Source organism: Amblyraja radiata, chromosome 9 (genome assembly GCF_010909765.2).
Source record: "Amblyraja radiata isolate CabotCenter1 chromosome 9, sAmbRad1.1.pri, whole genome shotgun sequence".
NCBI lineage: Eukaryota > Metazoa > Chordata > Chondrichthyes > Rajiformes > Rajidae > Amblyraja > Amblyraja radiata.
Window position 1 is genome coordinate 22466540 of NC_045964.1, and position 25178 is coordinate 22491717.

At 41.4% G+C, this 25178-nt stretch overlaps 1 protein-coding gene and 1 pseudogene across 1 annotated transcript in view; one reads left to right on the forward strand and one right to left on the reverse strand.

Annotated features, from left to right (window-relative positions):
• Positions 1-5371, reverse strand: part of LOC116976866 (cysteine-rich motor neuron 1 protein-like) — a 187139-nt gene extending 181768 nt beyond the window's left edge. Inside the window, exon 1 of the mRNA XM_033026866.1 lies at positions 4701-5371. The gene's annotated coding sequence lies outside the window, so the exon portion shown is untranslated. The remainder of the gene's footprint in view (positions 1-4700) is intronic.
• Positions 5372-12557: 7186 nt separating this feature from the next.
• The window catches only part of LOC116977304, an 88048-nt pseudogene continuing 75427 nt past the window's right edge, over positions 12558-25178 (forward strand).

A 25178-nucleotide genomic window follows, 5' to 3' on the forward strand; every position in this document is an offset into this window, starting at 1 on the left:
ATGGTAAATAGCAAGATTGCTTTTAGCACAAATTAATGGGATAAAGAGTTTATTTCCATTGCATCTTTCATCTTTTTTCTGCAGCTTCAATCCACAATATTTAAACTCAGAAACAACTGATTTAGGATTGCAATTAGAAAGGCCGCCAGCATCACTGACATTGGGATTCAATTCTTCAGACGAGCATGTAAAAAAAATCTGTGAACTTTGAAACTATTTGAACCCGGCAGCTGGAAAGCTTATTGACTTACTGTAAAAAGGTGAATAAAATCCATCAAGGGATGATGTGGATGAATTGAAGAATGTCTGGCTTCAGGGAGAATTGTCATGTTATATGAACATTCTTCTGCCAAAATTCTACTGGCATGTGCATCAAAGAATGTAGAGCCTGATCTTTGCCTGCATTTCAATTGTGATTTATAACCTAATAAGAAAAGGTAAATATGTTGACCAGTGCAACCAAATTGTTTATTCTGTAGGATACAAATGTAACTGTAAGAACAATAAAAAATAAGGCTTTGTATGTGTTATAAAGTTTTCATGACCTCCGGATGTCCAGAAGCACTTTAGTGTCAATAAAATTGACTTTGAAATAAAAATGCTAGAAATATTCAACAGGTCAGAGAGCATCTGTGGGGAGAAAAATATAATTAACACTTCAGGTCAATGGCCTTTCATTAGAACTGTAAAAAGTTAGTCTTGTTTTCATTTGCAGAGAAAGGGAGGGATGGGGAGAACAAAGGGGATATTTGTAAGAATGAAAACCAAGGGACCGAGTAATACAAGTGGTTGTGGTGCTGCATGCAAGAGGGTGGTGTAGCCTTGCTAATTACAGCTGATCTGTCAGGAGGAGTTTTAAACAAAAGACGTAAACAGAAGGAAAACAATGAGAAAAGATAGCAAAAATGAAACAATGTTGAAAGATGGATACAATATACTGCAGTTACTAGAGATTATAAAAAGAATGCCGGAAACACTCAGCAGGTTGGGCAGCCTCCACGGAGAGAAAAAACTCAAAGTAACACATGGGTAGCATAAAATGTATGAAGGGTCTCGTCCCAAAACGTAATTTGCCCATTTCCTTTTGCAGATGCTGCCAGACTCGCCAACTTCCTCCAGCTGTTTTCTCCTTTTTTGGGCTACAGATTCCAGCACCCAGTCACTTGCGTCTCCGTTGGCGGCAGCGGGAGACTCGGCAGTGGTGGGAGCCTCGGCGGCAGCGGGAGCCTCGGCGGCCGCGTGAGCCTCGGCGGCAGCGTGAGCCTTGGTGGCGGAGGGGCCTCGCAGTCGATGAGCGTGTTGGGGAGGGGAAGACAATGGGGACCCGGTGGAGGGGGATCGCCGTGAAGGACAATGGGGACCCAGCATGGGGGGACCGCCGTGAGGGGCGGTAGGAAAACAAAGGGGGACCTGGTGTGGGAGAAGATGGGTGGGGGGCACATTCCAGCTTAGAATCCTCTGCCCTTTGGATAAGTTTGTGTTTCTTTGTTCATTTGAAGGTGCTGTGCACACGGCAGGCAGCCAACCGTCGCTTGTCTTTTTACTTTTAATTTCAAGTTTTTGTGTTGCTTGTGTGCTGTGACTGTCGGCAGACCAATTCCCCTCTGGGGATGAATAAAGTTCTATCATATCGTATCATATCGTTTAATAAATTAGCCATTGATCTGAAATATGAATTCTGTTTTTCTATCCACAGATACTGCCTGACCTGCTGGGCATTTCCAATATTTTCTGCCTGGCTGACCCCGTAGAAATGGAGAAGAAACAGCTCAGAAATGAACGTTTAGAAAGGAACTGCAGATGCTGGTTCATACCAAAGATAGACACAAAGTACTGGAGTAACTCAGCGGGTCAGGCAGCATCTTTGGAGAAGGATCGGTGACGTTTTGGGCCAGAACCCTTCTTCAGACGGAGATGACTGAAACGTCGCCCATCCTTTTACTACAGAGATGCTGCCAGACCTGCTGACTAACTCCAACACTTTGCATCTATCATCAGAAAGGAAAGTATTTTCTTCCCTTTGACATTTGTGTGGTTGGGTTGAGAGAAGCAAGAGTGCTCCTCCACAATCACAGGTTTTAAGTTTCACCCATCATATTTCCCCCAGTACATTCTCAATAGCCATATATTTATCTTAGGCCAAAATACTCCATAATGAAGAATTTGCTGCCAGATGATAGTGAAACCAGTGATTAGATAAATGAAAGTGGAACAACCTCAGTCAAAGACTCAATGCATAGTTAAATGTCTGCATCCAAAGAGAGTCATCATTTGTGCAATTAGAGTGATGTTTTCTTATCATTGGATTGAGTGATGTGTTGTATTTTGTGTCAACACAAAGTAAACAAACCACAGAAAGGGCTATGCAGTCATTTCAACGGCAAGCATCTTTTTACGCAACGTGATATGTAATTAGTTACCCAGTAACCCTCTCCGGAATTTAAAAAAATCACCAAGTGTTAAAATGCAATCTTCCAGGCAATGAATTGACATGACATAACTTCATAAAATGCAAGTTTCACAACTTTGTGCTCTTTTTCTGTGTATCTCTAAAATCAAATTGTCTACACCTCGTTGCCATATATAACTGATCTGGGACAACAATAGCCTATCTGGACTTGATCAAACCAATCATGAAAAAATGTAAACAGCATATTATATCTTAGCATTGAAATTTCCATCAAGAGCTGGATCTTCAGAAAAGAACCGCTTCCCACTTGTGCTTGTTCCGTGGTGCACTTTTGTTCACACAGTAAAAACCAATTAATTTCACCTGTTCATGATGCCAGGCAGTTTAGATTAATGAGCATAACAACAACTGCAACTCAGACTAACTGATGAAATATGGAAACAAGGAACTGCAGATCTTGATGCACAAAAGAAATAACAACATGCTGGAATAATTCAGGGGTCTCTGGATTGTGGGGGGGGGGGGGGGGGGGGGGGGGGTGGTCGAGATGAGCTAGAAGAGAGGTGAGGTAGACCAAAGCCAGGCAGCTCATGTTAATATAGGTGAGAAATATTTTGGATAGGCAGATAATTGGATAAAGGTCAAAGATGAAAATGCAAAATATGACGAAAGGTTTGAAGTGATGCAAATTGTAACACTCAAGGAAGGAATTTAGGTGGACGGGGAGGGGGAGGAAAGGAGTAATATTTCATCCCCACCACCACCCCCTTACAATCAGAAGGCTCCCAACCCGAAACATCATAACCCAAACCAGAACATCCAAGTTCTCCAGAGATGCAGCCTGATCCGCTGATTACTCCAGCACTTTGTATGAAACATCCTCATCTAGATTTGAAAGGGAACTCAAACAGTTTACTTTCAAACCATTGTCCAGAGAATCTATGAATGATGAGAATTGTTGATCCAATGCCAGGAATAAACAGATTTGATATTAATACACAGTTTACATCACAGACTGATTTCCACCCCTCTGAAAATGTCAGACATAGAAATTGGACATCTTTTTTATCCCATTAAAAGCACAATTTTCCCCTATAGTCTGCCCGTCATCCCTCCCTGAAGTTTACATTTTAAAAGTCCAATTAACATCTGAAAAATTACTTCTTGCATTCTTTTAATGTGTACATTGGAATTTGGCAAACAAACAGAATGTTGCTTCATTAAGAACACTCTTACCATATATCAAACATGTGTGGTTTTCCCTGCTTGCTGCCTTGTAAAATTGTCAGTTATTCCAGGACAACAGTCAACCTGACGGTTTAACCAGCTGTCATGCAACAAAGAAGATTATGGATCTTTAACTCAAGAGGATGGATTGTTTGCTAACTTCCCATAGCGTGTAGTCCGTCCTCCCACACCACAGATCTTGGAGTAGACAGACGTCCGAGACATATAACCACGCTATTGTGCAGCTCTTTTAATTAAAAGAATACAATTGCAATCATTGCTCATAAGGAGGCACTGGAGAAGCTTCGGAACAACACCGAGAACAACCAAATGGCAAAGCAGTTGACGGGTATGAGAATCACAATACCTACGGATGTAATGTCATGTAAAATAATTGCAAGGAAATTGACATTGTAAACAAAAATTCGAGAAGTAGCATTACTGGCTGAAAGTTTTATACACAGGACACACTGTGAACGGATCACACAGCCACTGTTACATGTCACCCACTAAAACAGATGTAACATGCAAGTTGCAATCATTTAATGCAGAAACAAGGAATTGTACACAAACTAAGGTTTACAAAAAAGGACACAAAGAGCTGGAGTAACTCATTTAAGTTTTATTTTTTCCCTGTTGATTGAACACGCTTCAAATCTACCACATGTTTCACTAACACATTGAAAGACCAATGTGCAGCGTCACCCATTCATGACTAACTAGTTTTAAAGTTAGTTTCCGGCGTTTACTATTTTCAGCACATATTTGATTGATGCGTTAACGTAAAGATTACACTTTTGAAACTATACCTGTAGAGACATCCGGAACGTAGTTTTAAGTTGTATTTTCTTTTTCCAGACTGTGCCGTTTGGTGGCGTTATCCCCCAGCAACATGCGCTTTCAGGTGAGAAATTGACAGCCAGGTAATTTAAATCTGCCTCCACCGTGGTCCTTTAACTCAAACACTATCACGAATGTCATCTGTGACATTGTATGGATCGTACCCGTTTAAACTAAGCAGGTTTACACTAAAAAGAGTGATAACAAAACAAAAGTTGCTCACCTTTGCAGACTCCTGTCGACGGCCCTCGGTCTAGTCCGGAGCTGCTGTCCCCGTCCTCCCCTTCCTCAGCACCAGGCAGGTTCTCAGTCACACACCACAGACCCGTGTCACATTTGCCCAAGTCGGTGTCTAGCTCGCCGCACGTGTCCCCCTTCTGCCTGGCGCACAGCGAGCAGCAGCCGCAGGCATCCAGCACCTTGGCGCCCGGGCAGGCTGGCGGCTCCTCGCACTGCTCCCGGCTACACGGCTGGCAGTCGCGTGTCCGCCCGCTCGCCGCTCGCCAGCAGCCCGACCACAGTAAGCAGACCGCCAGCAACCCGGCGCCGTCGCAGCGCACCCGCAGCATGACAACTCCGGCAAGAGGCACACGCAGTTTGCAAACTAACTTTCCAAAGATGCCTCGAAACAACAAGAAGACTCCCCTGCTGTCTTAACACTTCACAAATTGCCCCTGGTGCTCCAACATGAGTTCAAGTCAGAATCCTTTTTTTGTGTGTTCCTTTGCAATAGAAGAATTCTCACGCGTGTTTCCCCTCCACCCCCTTTGCATTGGAGCTCCCAATCCGTATTGTTAAGTTGCTGCGCCGACCCGCAGCTTAGTTTAAGCAGCTGAGCCGAGAGTGAAGCAGATTGTAAATGCGCTTCTCCTCCTCCTCGTCCTCCAGCCTGGAGCTCGCGCCGCTCTGATTGAGCCCCGGGCCCGTGACGCGCGCCTGGTTAACCCTCCCTCCCCGTGCTCGCGCACAGCTCGCGCCCGCCGGGCACCCGGCCAGTTGCAGGTCGCGCCTGGTGCTGCTGCTGCTGCTGGCGACCCGCTATGAAACTGTGCACTGTAGCAAGGAGGGGGGTTTGCAGCTCGGCATTAAACCGTGCGCTCTTATCTACAGGATGGGGTTGCAGTTGCAGCCCCGACTTGGCAACGCCAAGCTGATTATTTTCGTTTTAATGTGTAGGAACTGCAGATGCTGGTTTAAACCGAAGAGAGACACAATAAAGCTGGAGTAACTCAGTGGGACAGGCAGCATCTCTGGAGAGAAGGGATGGGTCGAGATCCTTCCTTCACCCATCCCTTCTCTCCAGAGATGCTGCCTGGCCCGCTCAGATACTCCAGCATTTTGTCTCTATTTTCGGTTTTAAGTCGTTCCCTCTGCGGTTTCATCCAACAGCTCCGTTAAATCAGAATGAAGGATAAGCAAATAAAAGAGGGAAATTGTGGACAATAATTAAAGCCCAGTCGTGAAGGAAGTATAGGACATTTGCAGATAATACAAAGGTGGACAAAAAATGCTGGAGGAACTCAGCGGGTGAGGCAGCATCTATGGGGCGAAGGAAATAGGCAACGTTTCGGGTCGAGACCCTTCTTCAGACTAATTGCAGATAATACGAAATGATTTTGCTTAAATTGTTTCTTTTCTAATGGGTTCCTTTCATTTTGTTTCCACCTTTTCTGCCTCCATGGCACTTTCCACACCACTTCATTGCAACTTTGTAGCGTCACCCGGGCCGGTCTCGTCACGACGGAGAAGGGATCGGGACAATTATCAGATATTTCTTGGCTTACCATGGTGGAGATGGGTTTGGTGGGTCAGAGGATCCCAGAAGAGCGGCTCAGAGGACGGGAGACTCCTGTTGAGATAGTGAGAAGATACGAGGCTGCAGATGCTGGAATCTTAAGCAAAATAAGTATTTTTGTTCTTCAGACATAGATAGTAATTCACCAGAATTGTTCCTGGGATGGTAGATATGCCATATGAGGTAGGATTGAGTTGACTACGCCTGTAGGAAGGAACTGCAGGTGCTGATTTAAACCGATGATAGACACAACACACTGGAATAACTCAGCGGGTCAGGCAGCATCTCTGGAGAACATGGACACGTAACGTTTCGGGTCGGGACCCTTCTTCAGTCGCTTATCCATGTTCTCCAGAGATGTTGCCTGGCCCACTGTGTTACTCCAGCACTTAGTGTCTTTTTTTTTGTGGTAAACCACCATCTGTAGTTCCTTGTTTCTACAAAATGCTGGAGTAACTCAGCTGTCCAGGCAGCACCCGTGGAGGAAATGGGGCAGCAGTTTGAGGAAGGGTGCCAACTCGAAATGTCGTCTGTCCATGTTCTGCACTGATGCTGCCGGACCAGCTGAGTTCCTCCAGCAGTGTGCTTTTTGTCTGTGCGTCTTGCAGGAATTCCAGTCATCCAGGTGTCCCACAGACGAAGTGGTCGGCGAGGGCAAGTTTCCACATTCTCTGACTCCATGATCAATGAACCTTGATAGTCCGGTCCGGTGATAATACATTTTATTTTCTTTATGTTCACTCGCGCGCAGAATTCCGGCCGAAAACGACTGGCAAAACCCTTTTTGTTGTTTAACTGAAAACCACTTGACTGGAATAATGAGACAGCTGTGAGTGGCACGGGACTGATCGGAGAGCGACTATCACCACTCTCATCTTCACAGAGCTGCTTGTCTCTGAGCACAAAACAGAAGCCATTCGTATGGGTTCGAAGATCTCAAATAAGTGCAGACCCACGCGCAAGAGTCCAATGTTGATTTAGATCGGCACAGACTACAGATATGTGTTCTTAGCTCGGCTGGAATCTGCGTGGAGTTTGCACGTTCTCCCGTGATCGTGTGCCCACCCCCATGATAACCCCAAATCCGCACTAACCCGTTACCACGGAGCAGGTTATTGCTAGGATAATCAGCGGGGAGTTGAGATTGGGCATTTGAGAGGGATCCTGGAAATAAACGAAGAAATGGGATTGTGTTCAAGAAGGAACTGCAGATGTTGGAAGATCGAAGGTACACAAAATTGCCGGAGAAACTCAGCGGGTGCAGCAGCATCTATGGAGCGAAGGAAATAGGCGACGTTTCGGGCCGAAACCCTTCTTCAGACCGATAGCTTTATATATAGATAGTGCCGATATCTGATCGACAATTGTGCTATGGTTCCGGCCAATTACTCATCACTTGCACAGAATATGCCTCAATTGATTGATTATAAGATTACCTGCTCCACTTTGGTTTCTTTACCCGTACAGAGCAATTGTTCGGAATATATTCAACTTATCCCAGCTCAAATGTTTTGTTTTCTCATTGGCATTCCAAAGAGCCTTACTCAGATTCAAATCTATTCCTTTCAGTAACTTCCTCTCATAACGGAACGGAAATGAAATATTCGACGCAGGACCTGCCACAGAATATGGATACCAATATGCAAATATGGATACCACAACACGTCAGATTGACATAACATGCTGGAATAACTCAGTGGACTAGGCAGGATCTCTGGAGAAAAAGTATGGGTGACGTTTCGGGTCGGGGCCCTTCATCAGACTGAAAACCTCCTCTCCGTCCCGTTATGAGAGGAAGTTGCTGAAACGATGTGAACACTTTTTTTCAGCATGAAGACTCCCGACATGAAACGTCACCCTTTCTCCAGAGATGTTGCATGACCCGCTGAGTTACTCTAGCATTTTTTAGTCTATCTTTGGTATAGACCAGCATCTGTAGTTCTTTGGTTCGACCTCAGAGAGAAGGGCAGACGATTGAAGCAATGGATCTCTGCCTATTCTGTGCAGCGCTCCATTTGCACACTCTGATCGCTGTGGAAGGATTCGTCTCAGTCGTTCAGAACCACAACTATGTGGACGTTGGGTTCTCAGTGAGTTTTTTTTTAGAGAGCAAATACACCTGATTTTCATAAACCTCTTAGCTTCATGTGTGATTCCAATCCAGATATTTTTAAAATCACTGTCCACTGGTATATTCCAAAAAGCCAGCAAGTATGCTTGCCAGCAGAAGGGTCCCGACCTGAAACGTCACCTATCCATGTTATCCTTGTGTAGACCTTGCGATAAAATTCAGTTCTTGTTGATCCATTGTCACAAAACGAGTTTTATTAAACGGAAGCCTTTCGTTTTTGACGAAGGAGTTGAACGTATGTTTTTTCGGCTAATGCAAAAAGCTTTGCCTAAGATGCGACATTTTCACAGGCCATTCGGTTTACGGAGATTTGCTGTTTCTCTCAATGCATTGGTAGTTGGGCTTGCAAATGAATACCGTCTTTCATAAATTCCAGCGATAGAAAATTACATTAACGATTTCCGGAATATGAATAATTTCATTTGGATAGTACTTAACTATGGTCTGTAGTGTTTTATTGTCATATGCCCCGAAATGAAACAATTAAATTCTTACTTGCAGCAACACAACAGATATGAAAACGGAGTCCTCTGTAATCACTATAAACAACAAAAAATAAGTTCCGTATATTAAAAAAAAACTAACAATAATAGTGCAAAGCCAAAAACGATGCCCCAAGTCTATGTGTAGGAAGGAACTGCAGATGCTGGTTTACACTGACGATAGACACAAAATGCTGAAGTGACTCAGTGGGACAGGCCGCATCTCTGGATAGAAGGAATGGGTGGCGTTTCGGGTCGAGATCCTTCAGACTGAGAGTCAGGGGAGAGGCAGACACAGATATAGAAAGATAAGGTGTGAAAACAGACATCAAAGGAGACGATCATCAAGGAATATGTAGAATAGATCATTGTTAGCTAAGGGAAGGTGACAACGAAGCATACAAAGATAAAATTCAATCAAAGGTTAGACAGTTAGACTGGTCGGAGAACTAGGATGGGGGAGGGATGAAAGAGAAAGGGAAAGCAATAGTTACTTGAAGTTCGAGAAGTAAATATTCATACCGCTGGGTTGTAAGCTGCCCAAGCAAAATATGAGGTGCTGTTCCTCCAATGTAGTTTGGAGTGTCCAATGGTTATTGTCCAGTGGTCTTTGTCTTCAATCCTTTACAAGTGTCTTCAATTGCAAGAGAGAAACAGCCAAGGCTGAGTCTTGAGTTTGATCTTTCCTGGTCCGAGAACACTAATGCAATCATCAAAAAAGCACATCAGCGCCTCTACTTCCTGAGAAGATTACGGAGAGTCGGATTGTCAAGGAAGACTCTCTCTAACTTCTACAGGTGCACAGTCGAGAGCATGCTGACCGGTTGCATCGTGGCTTGGTTCGGCAATTTGAGCGCCCTGGAAAGGAAAGGACTACAAAAAGTAGTAAACACTGCCCAGTCCATCATCGGCTCTGACCTTCCTTCCATCGAGGGGATTTATCGCAGTCGCTGCCTCAAAAAGGCTGGCAGTATCATCAAAGACCCACACCATCCTGGCCACACACTCATCTCCCTGCTACCTTCAGGTAGAAGGTACAGGAGCCTGAAGACTGCAACAACCAGGTTCAGGAATAGTTACTTCCCCTCAGCCATCAGGCTATTAAACCTGGCTCGGACAAAACTCTGATTATTACCAACCACTTTCTGTTATTTGCACTATCAGTTTATTTATTCATGTGTGTATATATTTATATCATGGTATGTGGACACATTTATCTGTTTTGTAGTAAATGCCTACTATTTTCTGTGTGCTTAAGCAAAGCAAGAATTTCATTGTCCTATACAGGGACACATGACAATAAACTCACTTGAACTTGAGTTTAAGTAAAGGATGTAGCAGTTTAATATTTTCATGGCCATACTTAGTATGGATGTTGATTTTGAATGAATGAATGCATTTTCGATCAGTCCAATGTACCAGACCAATAATTGGCCAATAACATTCTTGAAATCCAATTACATTTGGTGTTCATTGTTATTTCTGAATCTCCATCTATGCAGAGATCAATATCTCCTCTGCTAATCCATAGAAGGGTAGTATTAGATACTGAAGCTGCAGCTGCCAAGATAAGACCGATATGATATATGAAACGATACGATAGAACTTTATTTATCCCAGGAGGGAAATTGATTTGCCAGCAGTCATAAAACACAAGATACGTGAAACATAAAATTAAAGTGATGAGTGGAAATGATTGGAAATGTGCAAAGAGGTGGGTGGGGATTATCTACCACATGACAGAAGGGGGAGTAGTTGTACAGTTTGATAGCCACAGGGGAAAAGGAGCTTCAGTGGCGTTCTGCATTGTATCATGGTGGAACCAGTCTGTTGCTGAAGGTACTCAGGTTGGCCAGTGTGTCATGTCTCTACTCTTTATTTAATTCCGCTTACATGTTTTTCCTCTACTTGCTAAATTTTTGTAAGGTGTCCTTGAGACTCTTGAAAGGCGCCCATAAATAAAATGTATTATTATTATTATGTACCAGTGTAAGTTTTAGGAACATGATTAGGTCATCTGGCCCTTTGAGTACACACTGCTTTTCAACAAAATATCTGATTCAGATTATAATATGATAAAAGGCATACATAGATAGAATCATTTTCCCAAGGTGATGGTGTCAAAAACAACATGGCCTAGATGCAACACAAAATTGCTGGGGAAACTCAGCGGGTGCAGCAGCATCTATGGAGCGAAGGAAATAGGCGACGTTTCGGGCCGAAACCCTTCTTCAGACTGATGGGGGGTGGGGGGGGGGGGAGAATGAAGGAAAAGGGGAGGAGGGGGAGGAGGAGGAGGAGCCCGAGGGCGGGCGGATGGGAGGGTGGGAGGAGACAGCTAGAGGGTTAAGGAAGGGGAGGAGACAGCAAGGGCTAGCAAAATTGGGAGAATTCAATGTTAATGCCATCCGGACGCAAGGTCCCCAGACGGAATATGAGGTGCTGTTCCTCCAATTTCCGCTGTTGCTCACTCTGGCAATGGAGGAGACCCAGGACAGAGAGGTCGGATTGGGAATGGGAGGGGGAGTTGAAGTGCTGAGCCACCGGGAGTTCAGGTAGGTTATTGCGGACTGAGCGGAGGTGTTTGGCGAAACGATCGCCCAACCTATGCTTAGTCTCCCCGATGTAAATCAGCTGACATCTAGAGCAGCGGATGCAGTAGATGCAAGTTCAGGGAAAAGAGATTTAAAGGGGATTTGAGGGGAAACTTCATCTTGCATAGAATGGTTGCTATGGAGCACATTGCCAAAGCAGATAGTGGAGTCACAATTACAGTGCCCTCCATAATGTTTGGGACAGACCCATTCTTTATTTATTTGCTTCTGTACTCCACAATTTGAGATTTTTAATAGAAAAAATCACATGTGGTTAAAGTGCACAGTCAAATTTTACTAAAGGCCATTTTTATATATTTTGGTTTCACCATGTAGTAATTACAGCAGTGTTTATACATAGTCTCCCCATTTCAGGGCACCATAATGTTTGAGACACAACAACATCATGTAAATGAAAGTAGTCATGCTTAGTATTTTGTTGGATATCCTTTGCATGCAATGACTGCTTGAAGTCTGCAATTCATGGACATCACCAGTTGCTGGGTGACTTCTCTGATGATGCTCTGCCAGGTCTGTATTGCAGCCATCTTTAGCTTATGCTTGTTTTGGGGGCTAGTCCCCTTCAGTTCTCTCTTCAACATATAAAAGGCATGCTCAATTGGGTTCAGATTTGGTGATTGACTTGGCCACTCAAGAATTAACCATTTTTAAGGTTTGAAATACTCCTTTGTTGCTTTAGCAGTATGTTTGGGATCATTGTCTTGCTGTAGAACAGGGGCTCCAAACTATGACCTGTGGGCTACATCCAGCCCCCAATGAGATTTTATCCGGCCGGCAGCTTAGCTCTTAACACGTTCCGTGTGGCGGGCTATTTAGCGGGTTCTGTGGTAGCGCGGGAACTTACACGTCAGTTTGCCATAGGCTATCAAGTTGAGGCAATAATGTTTAGTGCAATTACTGAGGTTTCCGGTAGGAAGGGAGGAGCACTAGAACCCAGCAGTGTCAGACCACATGCTGTGATGAGGTGATGGCTCTGACCCGCTGGTGGCCAGTGGACAGGCGAGGGTCAGCGGAGTCGCTGGTGAAGGCTCATGGGGGGCTGGAGTAGAGATACGGGATGACGGCAGCAGCATTGGTGGCCCAGAAAGACAGTGAAGGTCAGCGGCAGTGGCCTGTGAGTGAGTGGGTGTGGGTGGGTGGATGAGTGAGTGGGTGGGTGGGTGAGCGGTTGAGTAAGTGGTTGACATTTCTTTATTTTTTCCTACAGCCCACAAAAATGTGTCAAATATATAATGCTGAAAAGTTTGGAGGCCCCTGATGTAGCAATGTTACAAAATGTTGAGATTTAAAAAATCAAGTCTGCAATTTATCCCATCAGATAAAGCATAAAAATATGTTTAATTTGACACCTAATTCACTTTCATATCTTCAGTATTAAAACAGTTATGGCCATTTTCATACTCATACTCTGAAATTAGCATCTTGTTCCCTATTGCTTTTCTATTGACTCAACTCAAAAGCTGTGATCGAGAACAGTCAAAAGCCCATAACTTTCTTAAAAATAAAGAGAATTGAATGGAATTTTCAGTTATTATAGATTGAAGCATTCTGAAACAAATATGAAACAATCTTACTTGGATGACCTGAAATTAAAGCATATTTAATTAGTTAGTTACCTAATTTAGTTAGTTACCTAATTGTAGCTAATTACAAAATTCAATTACTAGATCTATACATCTATCCATTTCTTAAGAAAAGGTTAACATTTTTAAATAGCCTAAAAGTGTCCAAATAACATTCACACAAGAATTCACAATATAACATGATTTTTAAATCTCATTGTCATGGGTTTATAGGCCAAATGGAAGGACTTTATTGTTTAATTCCCGTAAATTAATGGCCATTTTAATCATCTTGCGAGTGGGTTTGTGTGGAACGCGATCGATTGGAACGTTGCGGTTGCGGTGAATTTAAACCCCATATCGGCAGGAAAAACACTGCCGGTTCGTATATTTACATAATCACATTTTCGCTGATGAAATTTTGATTAAAGTAATCCTAAGAAGCAAGTTTATATGTAAAATAAACGACTTACCTTATGTTTTGTCCTGTACATGAGATCCGTTCTGTTGCCTGCGTTGACGGCATTAGAAGTAGCTTTTTATTTTACTCCAGCGCTGAAATTGTCCCGCGTTTAAAAAAAAAAAAATTCTGAGAACGGCAGTAGGGACGATTTTTCAGCATCAGGTAGTAGCCCGAGAAAATATATCTCGGACAGGCAGGAGAAAACGGCATTTTAATCCCGCCCCCCCCCTCAAAGGCTGCCAGTGGCAGAACTGCAGCGCTGCTGAAGGTAAGTTTTGTAACATACCTACCTGATCTAGAATGAACCGTCAGCCAATGAGTATTGAGGCATTTGTTTGAACTTGAGCAGATAGGATGTGTCTTTACACTTCAGAATTCATAAAGCTACTGCCATCAGCAGTTGTATCATCAATGAAGATAAGTGAGCCAGTACCTTCAGCAGTCATACATGCCCAGGCCATAACATCCCCACCAACGTGTTTCACAGATGAGGTGGTATGCTTTATATCTTGGGCTGTTCCTTCTCTCCTCCATGCTTTGCTCTTGCTATCACTCAGATACAAGTTAATCTTCATCTCATCTGCCCACAAGACATTTTTCGAGAACTGTGGTTGCTTTTTTAAGTACTTATTGGCAAATTGTAACCCGGCCATCCTATTTTAACGGCTAACCAGTGATTTGCATCTTGCAGTGTCGCCTTTGTATTTCTGTTCATGAAGTCTTCTGCAGACAGTGGTCATTGACAAACCCACACCTGACTCCCAAAGAGTGTTTCTGATCTGTCAGACAGGTGTTTGGGGATTTTTCTTAATTATAGAGAGAATTCTTCTGTCATCAGCTGTGGAGGTCTTCCTTGGCCTGCCAGTCCCTTTACGATTAGTAAGCTCACTAGTGATCTCTTTCTTCTTAATGATGTTCCAATCAGTTGATTTTGGTAAGCCTAAGGTTTGGCTGATGTCTCTAACAGTTTTATTCTTGTTTCTCAGACTCATAATGGCTTATTTGACTTTCATTGGCACCACTTCGGTCCTCATGTTGATTAAAAAGCAATAAAAGTTTCCAATGGTGATGGAAAGACTAGATGCTGAGAGCTCTCTTGTACCTGCATTAAGGAGGCAATTAAACACACCTGAGCAATTACAAACACCTGTGAAGCCATGTGTCCCAAACATTATGGTGCCCTGAAATGGGGGGACTATGTATAAACACAGCTGTAATTTCTACATGGTGAAACCAAAATGTATAAAGATGGCCTTTAATAAAATCTGACAATGTGCACTTTAACCACATGTGAGTTTTTTCTATTACATATTTCAAATTATGGAGTACAGAGGCAAATAAATAAATGATGGATCTTTGTCCCAAACATTATGGAGGGCACTGCATATGTTTAAGAGACAATTAGACAGACACTTGAATAGAAGCTATCACAGGCACATGGGGGCAGAGTAGACAAGCAAAAAGGTGAACAGGCATGAGGTGAGCAGAGAGACCCCTGTCTGTGGAGTAGAACTCAATGATTCTGTTAAAATCATGGCTGATTATGTCTTGTATTTCTGCTGATGGGATGGCATACAACAAAAGTTCTTCACTGTATCTCAGTATATGTGATAATAAATTAAACTAAACTAAACCAAACCTCTGCTTTACTTTCCTGCATTAATCCCTTACCTCATTATCACTTGAACATTTGGATATCCATCAATATCTGTTTCAAATAAACTCAATGACAGCCTCCACAGCACTCCGAGATAGAGGTGACCCTAAACTTCACCTATTCCTTTTCTCCAATCTCCTGTGATGCTGTCTGACCCACTAAGTTACTCTAGCTTTTTGTGTCTATCTTCAGTTTAAACCAGCATCTGCAGTTCCTTCCTAGAGACCTAGTCAACTCAATCGCTCCTCATATGGCACACCTACCATCCCCGGAACAATTCTGGTGAATTATCATTGCTCTCCCTGTGTGGCAACCTTTATCTTTTTTTTAAGTCTGAAGAACAAAAATACTCACAATACTCCAGGTGTAGCCTCACCAATTGCAGTGAGACATCTTTAATTCTGTATTCATTCCTCACATAATATTGACCAACACACTGCTAAAACAAGGAACCACTAATGCTGATTTACAAAAGAAGACGAGCGGACAGCATCGCCACAAACAGAACACGCATTTTTAAGAGCTTCGTCCCTGCCACAGTGAGACTCTTGGCCAAAACAAAATGAACTGATGTCCTGACCTACCTCATAGCATATCATATTATATCATATTATATTGTCTCCTGGGCCTGTGCAATTTACAATGCAATCGACACTTTTATATAGGGTTTGTGCAATTTACAATGTTCTCACTTTCCCCTTTATATAGGGTTTTAGGCACTTTCTTTTTTATTTTTAGAGAAGTATATGTTTTTATAGATTATGTGTCTTTCTGTGTGTCTTTTTAAGTTGACTTGACTTGACTCTCTGAACAACCGCACAAGAATTCCTATGTGTGTAAGCACAAATGGCAAATAAAGTTTTTGACCTTTTGACCTTTGTATGGTGGAGTAGCTCAGCGGATCAGGCAGCATCTCAGGTGAACATGGATTGGTAACGTTTCAGATCCCGGCCCTTCTTCAAACTCCAGTCCTCTGCTACTTTGGCATGTTACTTTCAGCGCCAAAGTCACTTTGAACATCAACATTTCCAAATGTCTCTCCATTTTAAAATACTCTGTTTCACTGTTGTGTGCACTGTAGTGGGTGATCGCACATTTGTCTGCATTATATTCCATCTGCCATATATTCGCCCACCTTTTTAGCTTGTCAATAGCCCCTTGAACCTTCTTCACATCCTGCACTACACTCACAATCCCAGTTGCTTGCGTGTCATCAGTAAACTTGGGAATATGATATATGATCCCCTCACTGAATCCTTGATAGAGATTGTGAACAGATAAGGCTCAAGCACCCAATCCCACTAATTCCTAAGATGGACACAAAGTGCTGGAGTAACCCAACTGGTCAGGCAACATCCCTGGAATAAAGGATGCAAGATGTTTCGGGTCGGGACCTTTCTTCAGAGCTCCCACTCATGCCTAACTAGCCGTGGCCTGTAAATGTGGCAAAAATCTGTTTACGTCCACTCTTTGTTTTTGCTCTATACCAATCCACGCTGATGTATTTACCCACAGTTCCATGTGCTTTAACTTTATTCAGAAAATGTTTGTGCCCAAACTGGTTAAATTATTAATCTTGGTGCTAGGTAATGAGTATATGACCATTCAAACAATCAATTAGGCAAAGTGACAGACAAAAGAATCAAAAGTGTTCAGCGTGAGAAGCAGCACATATTTTTATGCAGGGAGTGGACGGGGTGAGGATGGCAGAGGAGGCAGATTGTGCTGTTTGGAATGGGAAAGGATTTGAAGTGTCAAATTAAGATTTTAGCCCAATGTTTCTGGAGTGTTCCTTACATCCATAAACCTGTGGCCTTAAGGCACGATTGTCACCAACAATTACAGTGATCTGGAGATAACATTTCTTAAATAATATCATCAAGGTTATTATACCTTCAATCTTGAGCATTGTTATTCACATCTGGGATTTGTAAAAATGTATGGATAATATCAAAATAATTATATTATTTGACCTGAAGTCATCCATTTAAACAGAAACCTAGGTCCACAGGCTTACATCTAAGAGGATCTGATGCTGTAAGAATGTTCTATAATCCGGATTGAATTGAAGTAATGTTACAGTTGACTTGACAACTCAACAAGTCATTTATTACCAACATCATAGCTCAGCCATAACCACCCCCTGCAGACTGGCATTCAAACAATGCTTCCCCTTGACATGACTTTATCCATTGCATTCACAAAACGTGAGTCATACATCTTGGGCACTTATGTAATAATGGTGATTATGTAACGGTTAAATGCCATCTATTTTTGTTATTTGTTATTTATCATGGTATGGTGCTTTTAAGAAGGTTGTACCATCATCATTTTTACAAAGACAATTAGGGTCAATAGATGCTCTCACAATGATTCTCACTTCCACAAAGGAACAAGGATAATGTTTCACCGGGTGTATGGCCTTTATATTCTCTTTCCCTGAGAGCTTCTGATTTTAAAACATATCCAGATTTTAAGTTTGATTCCAACTCAGAGGACTGCAAATTAGCAGAGGACAATCCAAAAATATCCCTTCTTAACTAAAGTCACATTCAGCTAACCTTTGATTAGTGCACTAGACTTTGAATTGTACCACTGCGTGGGACGTTTAGATAAAACATGAAGCTAAGATCTTGTGTCTTTTATTCAGGTACATGATAAATGCGTGGACCTTGAACAGATGCTGCAATGAGATGGGCAATGATAGAGTGCATTTTTGCATGAGAAAAAAAACCGGAAAAGTTGCTTAGGCTTGGAATGATGATAAAAGTGTCAGAATATATCAAGCAGGTGTTTCCCTTTTGCACGACCATCAGAAATGATTGTACAATGCATACTTCTGGTAACAGCTACAGCATTAGGTTCTGTGAATTAGTGGTAAAGTATAAATGAACAGATGACCAAAGAAAGACTAATCATAGTTATATAGCATGAAACAGGCCCAGGGTCGTAGCCCAATTTGTCCATGCTGACTAAGGTGGCTATGCATATTAATCACACATGCCTCAAATTGTTTCCCATCCATCTACTTGTCCAAAAGTTTTTTAAATGCCATGATTATGTCTGCCTCAAAGAATTGATTTGAAACAATTTTCCATACTTGACATACATTTCCATTTTTTCCTGATCAAATTTCAATTTCCTTTGTAAGACAAAGTTCCCTAATCCTACTATCTTTTTATCTTACCCGTACAAGGACAGGCTGGCTTTGTCCTCTTACTCGTTCACTCTAAAACATTGTCCGCTTATCAGAAGGCTTTCCCTCTAGCAGTTTAGACTTTAGACTTTAGAGACATGGCATAGAAACACACCCTTTGGCCCATCAAGTCCGCTCCGACCAGTGATCACCCCGTACACTTGCACTATATACCCCATACACCACCCACCAAGGAATATTTACAATTTTATTGAAGTCAATTAACCTACAAAACTGGAGTGTGGGAGGAAACCAGAGCACCGGGAGAAAACCCACACAATCTCAGGGAAAACGTACAAACTCCATACAGACGTCACCTGTAGTCAGAATCGAACATGGTTGGCGCTATAAGGCAGCAACTCTACAGCTGTGCCACTGTGCTGCCCCAGTTGCTCCCAATTTTCTTTTCCTAGATCTTACCTATACTATTGAAGGAAGCCCATGGCCAATTTAAGAATCTAACTGTCCAACTTTATCCTTTTTCATGACTACCTTATCGAACTATGGCCACTGTTTGCAAAGGGTTGCTCCACAGACGTGCCCATTCTCATTATTTTAGAGAATGAGAACTTTATTTTAAAGTTGAATAAAGCTTCCCTACCAAATAGGATGCTCTACATTCTGCTTTAAAACCCCTTCCTGGATTTTAGAAATTCCACCCTACCCAGGCCTCTGACATGCCACTCAATCCAAAATTGATTGAAATTAAAATCACCCACTACTACAACGATCATCAACTAAGCATCGTTACAGACTGTTGTGGTCATTTCTGTAAAGACCTTCTAAAACAGTGTAGAGTGACCCAATCAGTTGTCTGTACATCGTACAGCTATGACCCATCTCCTGTTTGTTTCCCTATATCATACTGCCCATAGAAGTTCTCTACAACACAGCATCCTAGCTTCAGGCAAGTATGCAGACAACATCTGCTGAAGAAAACAGGCCAGACTCTTTCAAAAGGAATGTTAAAATTTGCAGATTTACAAGATGTTGTTGATATGCATAATTATAGTTTAGCTGACAAGTTAACCATGTACTGCATATGGGGAAATTGATTCAACAGAGGCCTGCTGAGGAATAAGTTAATAAAGGGAAGGAGTTGTTCACAAAACAAATTGGACTTGCGTTAACCCTCATTTAATGGGACATTCCAAAGGCGATTAGACTATTCTGTTAATCATCAAATAATCCCCGTTCAGCAAATCCTATCAGTATGTCAGGAATTAATCGGTGCCAAAGGTGATTCCTCATGTGGAGAAATATCTCGAAAAGCTGCATCTCCCTTTAAAAACATTTGCAAAATACCATAAGTGGAATATTTCCAGAAACAAACACATGATTATTCTAAAGGTTAGAAATCATTAACATACCATCACTGCTGATAGTTTCAAACCCAACTGAAAAACCCCCCAAAAAGTATTATTTATTTCAGTTTTATTTAAGATAGAATTGATTTTCAACCATTCCAAGCATCAAAATCAGAGTGAGGAGAATACCAGATGACTGCTTGCATTTAAAATTAAAACTCAGACAGATACCGCAAACCAAACTCCAATCTGAGTTTGAGTACTCATGGTTACTTCACTATCCAAATGAACCAGTGTGGCAAACAGATTGTCCATTTTCTTTTCATTGAAATGCCAAATATTGACTATGAACAAAGGATACATGAGCTAATAGTAAGCAAATTATTCTAGCCTGAATATACTCTTGGCATGGCATGTGCTGAGCCAATCCAAACCCATACATTGTCTCCCATCAAGCTCAAGGCCGTTTGATCATGCATTGCACTTGATCAGACACTTTTTAAAAGTATACTTTGCTTCTGTCTACATTGAGTCACATTTAGCACAAATAGGGTGGGTTATATTTGTAATCAATTCTCTCAACCCTAGTGCAAGGGTTTCCAAGGAATGCTTCCCAGCCCAATTATCTTCATTTGATGCACCTTCTCTCACAAAGTGTTTAGACAATAAAGCTGTCCTTGCTTACTTGTAATGAGACCTTGATAAAATTCAGTCATATTCGAAGGGAAAGGTACTCAAACATTATGGAGTGTCAATTGACTTAGTGACTCAATCTGCTGCTTTATTATTATTTGCAAGTTGCGAAAATTAAACCCAATGAAGTTATACAGTAGGAATAAATGAAACAGATGAATTTTTAGGCTATACATTTATAATTCCTCACTCTGCATGCTCATTCTACGTGCAATCTCAGGGTCTTTTACAAAAAATTAATTGATGCGTTTTATAAATTGATATAAATTGATTTTTGATTGATTTTATAAATTGATGAATTGATTTAAAAAAAATCTTTCTAGAAATTTGAGAGCACGGTTGATGCAGGTCAGAAGAGAAAAAAATATAAAATTCCACAGTTTAACTTCATTAAAGTGGAAGATATTGAAATGGGTTCAAGCAAATACTTCACCATTAGTAGCAATGCAAGTAGAAATAATGATTTATGCAATCCAGATGGATAATTTGAATATTTACACAGTTTATGCAAATATGTGCATTAATTTATTTGTGTTACATTTCTCCATTACAGGACTGAGAACAGCTTGATGCTCTTTTAATTTCCCAGTAGTCAACATTCATGTTGATTGAAGTTTTAAAATGTTTTGTTAAATGCTTTGAGCGAATCAACAATTTGTGCGTGTTTCTGAAAGCATCATGACATTTCCAGGAAACAGTGTTACCAATTAACAAAACATGATATAATGACTCATGTATAAGAATTGTGTTAGTGGACTTTAGCATTTGAGATGAGAAAATGCTTCTAGAAATTTGCTGACTGCCAAAAACCTCCATAAATTGTAATTTTGCAATAAGCAAAACAAATACAGCAATCTTGATTTAGAAACACCACTCAAAATACCTTTATCCCAACATACATTTGGAGTGCATTTAAATTCCACAGCAATAGCAGTAAATTGAAGTTTAACAAATACTTTTTTTAACGGAAAGTTCAAAGTTATAGTTGCAATTTTGTCACTTTTATTTTCAATTCCCTTGGTCATATCCAAAGATTCGTCTAATTATTTGCAAGTTGCAAACATATGTTTCATTGAATTTATGCAGTCGGTTATTAACAGATGAATATTTATGATGTACACTTATACTTCCTCACTCAGCTAGTGAATTTAAAATAAATTTATGTGGAATTTCAGGGCCTTTTCCATAAAATTTAAAATCATACATTTTAATTGCCTTTTTTACTCTTTCAATATAAATTTGATAGCATGTTTGGAAATAAGCAAAATAATAAATTCCATTATTTAACTTCACTAAAGACACACAAATAATCTTACTAATTTGATTCATGGCAATGTGAAACTACATTAATTTCTCCTGTGCCACATGTTGCTGCTGTGATATGTGGTTATTGAAAGAAATACTCTTATGCAGAAGTGTATACACATTTTGATATTTTGTCTACAGTAATGTAAAGCTAAATGCAAGCCAACAGCTGCAACATGACGATCTGCATTGTAAAGGGACCACAAAATTCATCGAAAGTGCCATTCTCTTAAGTGTCAAAGGATGAATGGTTTAGTTACAGTGGCATAGAGGACATGGGTGGGGTTTACCGTAAACAATGGCACGTACAACACCAAAAACAAACAAAAATATTGCTTTCTATAATGATCTAATGCACTAAATTATTTGAACTTCTATCCTATGAAAATTATCAATGACATTTTAGTGTCCATTCCCAAATGGAGATATTAGCACGTGATAATAACTAGTCAATGGTGTTGGCTGCAGAGAGTTTTAAAGGAGGACAGGGAATACAGCAGTGTAGAGATTTGGGAACAAGATTTCAGATCTTAAAATCTTTACAGCAAAAGATCATCAATGGTGAATTGATTTAAACTGTTCCCAAAAGTTCACAGTTGTAGAAATGCGCTGAGGGCTGTAGGGTTGGAAGAATTACAGCGCGGTGCTGTAATGGCGCAGCGGTAGAGTTGCTGCATTACAGCGCCAGAGACCCAGGTTTGATCCTGACTACGGGTGCTGTCTGTACGGAGCTTGAACATTCTACCTGTGACCTGTGTGGTTTTCGGTTTCCTACCACACTCCAAAGACGTACAGGGTTGTAGCTTAATTTGGCGTGATATAAATGTATATTGTCCCTAGTGTGTGTAGGATAGTGTTAGTGTACGAGGATCACTGGTCATCGCGGACACAGTGGGCCGAAGGGCCTATTTCCGTGCTGTATATCGAATGTAAATTAAACTAAACTAAACTAAAATAAGCAGAGGTAAGGAGGCTCAAGGTCGCAGACAGGATTGAAAACAAGGATGAGAATTTTAAAACCAAGGTATTGCATAATACAGAGCCAATGTAGGCCAGCAAGCAAAGAGTTAACAAGTGAAAGCAGGCTAGATTGAGGCAAATTAAAACTTCATATTATGGGCAAATGTTGTTTCGAAACTCACAACTTCTATCAGAACTATATTAACAGCATCTTGAATCTGGGATACTTGACATTCTCTACACAATTATCCTTTTAGCCCCGTTGCCTTTCCGCATTGAATATTAAACTTCGAAAAGAGGCACGCACACTAAATATTAGCTATGTGGATAAGTTCTACATTAGAAATACAATGAAAACATTTCATACATTTTTGCAAAAATAGGAGACCATTTGACACATTCAGTCGGTGCTGACTCAGACATTTTAGTTTAGTTTAGAGATCAGAGTGGAAACAGACTCTTCGACCTAACAAATCTGCACCGATCAGCGATCACTTGTGCACCAGTTCTATCCTACACACTCGGGACAATTTACAGAAGCCAATTAACTTACAAACCTGTACATCTTTGGAATATGTGTGGAAACGGGAGCATCTGGAGAACACCAATGTGGTCACAGGGAGAACATACAAACTCCGTACTGACAAGTCAAGAGTCAAGAGAGTTTATTGTCATGTGTCCCAGATAGGACAATAAAATTCCTGCTTGCACCCGTAGTCAGGATCAAACCCGGGTCTCTGGCATTGTAAGGCAGCATCTCTATTGCTGAGCCACCGTGTGGCCTCGCATTCCCACACTATACCTCCCTATAATCTATTTTCCCAAGATTCCCATCAGTTCTACTATCCACTTACGCTAAAGGCAATTTACTCTGATATATTAACATAACCTGCACGCCTGAGGGATGTGGAAGCAAACCAGAGGGTCCAGTGGAAATACATGGTCACAGAGAGAATGTGGAGACTCTATGGAGACAGCACTGTAACTTTGCCACCTATGTCACTGATACAAAATTAACAGTGGATCAGACTGCCTCCTTCTAATCTGTAATTTCCAACATTACTTTATACTTTTTATCTGCAAAATCAATGACAAATTGAGTCATACATTTAACAACTGGTCCATGTGACAAGTGCATGTAGATTCTTCAAGTGAACAATTAATTTGAACATGCTGTTGTCAAATACTGAACAGCTCTTATTAGCTCACGTTTGAAACAATTCTTCAAGGTAGAGTTGATGAGAAAGAACATATTCAGCATTATGAAAGGTAAATTAAGGCAGATCTTGAAAAGCACTGGACTGAAGTAGTGAGGCCAGTCAGGACTGAGAACTATTAATAAAGAAATTAACATTTTGGAAAAATATTTGATTGGAACAGTAGGCATGTGAACATATGCACCATCTTCTGAATACATTAATTTTGCTTTCATGGCTTGCGTAGTGGAATTTATGTAACATTGCTAATTTTACTTGAAATGCCTCAGGTACAATTTTTTGAAGCACTTTAGTGTGAGTATGGAAAAATGAAACCGATAATATACACTTGCTGTCTGCAGAGCACATTTAACATGTTGGTGTAAAATTCCAGTGACCTCTATTTTAAACTGGTTGACAGCCTTACTAAAATAGCAGACAAAATAACAACAAATGAATGTGTTAGGCATATGTCTGCCAATAACTGTCTGCAGTAGTATTAAGGATTCTGAATTCCTTTATCTCCTTATATATTCTGCACTGCCATGTTATATTAGCTTACATTTGCAATCTTTTCATGTGGTAAAAGTTCCACTTGAACTGGGGTCGAGCCTGTTGAATTCAAGCAAGCTTTTGTCTTCACACCAACTCTTCTTTCAATGTTTCTCACTGCAGTATTTAATGGCACTTCAACCAAGATCCTCAGTGGAACTAATGTATAAGATGAGTGTAAAGTGTTCAAATCATCATCATCATCGGCGGTTACTTGGAACGAGTATGACTGTCCTCTCATGGAGGACGCCTGTGCGTGACTTTGTTTAACGTGGGGAGACTGGTGAACAAACAGCCACCACACAGTCCTTGACAGATCTGGGTCAGGATCCAGTGGCATGGAGTCAAGACGACCGGAGACCCTTTTCTCCTGCAGCCTTCATCCCCCTTCCCAGCCGTTGTGACGCTCCACTAAGGTCAGCCATCATCCTCCTACTGTTCCACCGTTGAGGTCTTGGTTGGATTGCTCTTTTTCAGAGACCTCCCCCTCGACCATACCGCCATGGGTGACCCTACCAGGAGCATAGCTCCAGACGGCATCGCTCTCAGGATCTCAGGACCACACAAGCTTCTCCACCATGACAAGGTGACAATCCACGGAGAAGAAAGTGTTCCAATTCCGTTGCTTCCAGTCAAGAGCCAAAGTCTTTCCAATCTACATGGCATCTTCACTCAGAGACTCAGATCTAACCATTGTTAATTGCTTCATTGAAGTATCTGAAACAACAGCCTTTTGCTCAGTATCCAGAAATCTTTCTACAACTTGTCACTGCCACACAACACTAAC